Here is a 3533-nt window from a genome sequence, read left to right as displayed (position 1 = left end):
TCCCACAACTTCTTCCATCCAAAAGAGACAACCAGCTGCTCTCTGCAGAAAGAAAAAAAATCTGAATGCTGCACCCTCTCCAGCTGACCACTCTTACTAACCCAACCACATCCCACAACTTCTTCCATCCAAAAGAGACAACCAGCTGCTCTCTGCATACAGCCTTTATTTTTCTCCCTCTGTCGTTCTTCATTTTTCCACAGCCGTATTCAAGAGAGTACATTGGCTGGGCACAGTGACCCATGCCTGTAATCCCAGCTACTCAGGAGGCTGAGGGAGGAGGGCTACAAGTTCAAGGCCAGTCTGAGCAACGTAGCAAGCCCCTGTCTGAAAATACATTTTTAAAATAAAGGAGATGCGCCAGCTGTTTCAGCGTCTCGGAGCTGCTGTGTGGCACAGACCCCATGCATTGTTTAGCTAAAATGCTGGGGAGACTCAGATCCAGGACCAGCCCACGGAGGAGGAGGAAGTGGAGGTGTACATCTTCTGGGCAGAAATTGCCTAGTTGATGTCCCTGATCGTCAATACTTTCTGCTCAAAGAAATCTTCCTGAGGGAATTGATTCCAAACTTGTCAGATGCTCTGGACAAAATTACATATGAAAGCCTGACAGACCCCAGTAAACTAGTCTTGGGCAAGGAGCTGCACGCTGATCTTATTCGAAACAAGCAAGACTGCACTCTCACTATCATGGATACTAGGATAGGAATGACCAAGGTTGACTTGGTCAGTAACTTCAGCACCATTGCCAAGTCAGGGACCAGGGCCTCCATGGAGGCTTTGCAGGCTTGCGCTGACGTCTGCACAACTGGCCAGTTGGGTGTGGGTTTCTATTCTGTGCCTTGGTTGCTGAGAAAGTGATTGTGATCAGCAAGCATAGCGACCATGAACAGTGTGCCTGGGAATCTTTAGTAGGAGGGTCCTTCAGTGAGGACTGAAGGGGTGAACCCATTGGCAGAGGAGCAAAGGTTACCCTGCATCTGGAAGCAGGCCAAACTGAGCACATGGAAGAAGAAAGAACAAAGGAGATTGTGAAGCAGCTTTCTCAGTTGATTGGCTGTCCCGTCAGTCTTTTTGTGGGGAAGGAATGGGGTAAAGAAGTGAGTGATGAGGAGGCTGAAGAAATGGAAGACAAAGATGAAGCAAAGGAGGCTGATGACAAACTTGAAATAGAAGATGCTGATTCTGATAAAGAAGAGAAGGATGGCCACCAAAAAAAAGAAGATTAAGGAAAAGTATATTGATCAGGGAGAAATGAACAAAGCTAAGCCCGTCTGGACCAGAAACCCTGATGATACCACCAACAAGGAGCGTGTAGAGTTGTGTAAGAGCTCGACAAACAGCTGGGAGGACCTCTTGATGGTGAGGCATTTTTCCACTGAAGGACAGTTGCAATTCAGAGCTCCTCTTCTCATCCACTTCTGTTTTACCTTTTGACCTGTTTGAAAATAGAAAGAAGAACAAGGTGTACGTTAAGTCTGCAGAGTTTTCAGCATGAGTAACTATGAGGAGCTGATCCCTGAATACCTGAATTTCATGAGAGGGCCACGGACTCTGAGGATCTCCCTTTCAATATTTCCCAGGAAATATTGCAACAAAGCAGCACTTTGAAAGTCATCAGAAAGAATTTGGTCAAAAGTGCTGAGAATTGTTCACTGAACTGGCAGAAGATAAGGAAACTACAAGAGGTTCTATAAGCAGTTTTCTAAGAATATAAAGCTTGGAATAGATGAAGACTCTCAGAATCGGAAGAAGCTTTCAGAGAGCTGTTGCACCAACTTCACATCTGCATCTGGGGACGGGATCGTTTCTCTCAATGACTGCTGTATTAGGACGAAGGAGAACCGGAAACACATCTGTCACATCATGGGCCGGGTAGCTAACTCGCTTTTGTGGAACAGCTTCAGAAGCGTGGCTTAGAAGTGATCTATATGATTGAGCCCATCGACAAGGGCTGTGTCCAACAGCTCAAGGAAGTTGAGGTGAAAACGTTATTGTCGGTCACCGAACAGGGGCTTGGAATTTCCAGAACATGAAGAGGAGAAAAAGAAACAGGAAGAGCAAAAGCCAAAAGTTTGAAAAACCCTCTACAAGGTTATGAAAGACATCTTGGAGCAAAAGAAAAGGTAGTCGTGTCAAACCGATTGGTGCTGTCCTTGTGTTGTATCGTCACAAGCACACATGCTGGAAAGCAAACATGGAAAGACTCAGAGACAGCTCAGTGATGGGTTTCGCGGCAGCAAAGAGACACCGGGAGATAAACCTTGACCGCTCCATTGTTGAGACCTTGAGGCAAAACTCCAAGGCTGACAAGAAGAAGTCTGTAAAGGCGCTGGTCATCTTGCTTTATGAAACTGCACTCCTGTCCTCTGGCCTGTCTAGAAGACCCCCACAGCCACACGAACAGGATTGGCAGGATGACCAAGCCAGGTCCAGGTGTCAGTGAGGACGCCCGCACTGCTCCTGACACCACTGCCGCCGTTACCGAGGCGACGCTGCCCCTGGAAGGCGATGAAGACACGTGGTGCACGGAAGAAAGGGGCTCAGCTCTGCCTGAAGAACGACTTGGATGTGTGCTCAGTACTTCACCTTCATTCCTTCCGATAATATATATTTTCAAAGATTTTTTTTTGTTAATTTAAATCTGTATGTTCTGATAACTGCTTAAGGGGAAGATAAGATTTATTTCTATTTTTAAGTGATACTGTGATGCTTTAAGCACTAAAGCAGAGCTGGCAATGCTTTTTCTAGTTTCATCTTGATTTATTTTAACAGGCTGAGATGTAACTTACTGTTAACTTTGTGAGGTCTAAAGTGCTTAGTTATCAGACTGGATTCCTTAGTAGACCAAATCTTTTTTTTTTTTTTTTTTTTTTTTTTTTTTAACTGGGGATCAAACTCTGGTCCTTGTGCTTTCGAGGCAGGCGCTGGCACCACTGAGCTAAATCCCCTGCCCAAGGAGACCAAATCTTTTACCTCTGAAGTATTGAGATATCTTGATGTTTAAAGGAATATTTGTTAAAATAGCTTGAGTTTTCATCTTGTAGGATCTACTTTTTGAAAACTCTCCCCCACAGTTTCAGTTCCACGTGTACTAGGTTTTAGAAATAAGTACATTAAACTGGAGTAACTTGATGGCAGAAACTCCACAGGGTTTGTTTTCTAAAGAAAAGTATTGTTCAGAGAAATAGACTGAACTTCTAGGTTAAAAAAAAAAAAAAAAAAAAAAAGAAAGAAATGGAATGGAATGCAGCTCACTGGTAAAGCTGATGGCTACCACAAGCAAGCAAAGCCCTAGGTTTAGCCCCCAGTACTACAAAATACAGAACTAATGCACAATGGCTACACATTCAGAGCACAGCTCTTACGAGCCAGGGTAAAGGTGAATGCAGCTGAGGTTCCAGAACGGCTGGAGTTGGGCGCAGATCCTACCACAACTCTCCTGCTCCACCTCTTCCTCCTTTCTCTGCAGTTGCCCATTTCATTCTCTCTGGTGTCACGCTGGCTCCCTCCACATTGCAAGAGAAACTGTG

At 45.0% G+C, this 3533-nt stretch overlaps 1 pseudogene; it reads left to right on the top strand.

Annotated features, from left to right (window-relative positions):
- Positions 1-242: 242 nt before the first annotated feature.
- On the top strand, positions 243-2858 carry LOC104871112 (annotated as a pseudogene).
- The last annotated feature ends 675 nt before the right edge of the window (positions 2859-3533 follow it).

This window comes from Fukomys damarensis, unplaced genomic scaffold (assembly GCF_012274545.1).
Source record: "Fukomys damarensis isolate Sample0158 unplaced genomic scaffold, DMR_v1.0_HiC HiC_scaffold_37, whole genome shotgun sequence".
Lineage (NCBI taxonomy): Eukaryota > Metazoa > Chordata > Mammalia > Rodentia > Bathyergidae > Fukomys > Fukomys damarensis.
Note: the sequence above shows the minus strand (reverse complement) of the source record. Positions and strands in the feature narration are given on the sequence as shown.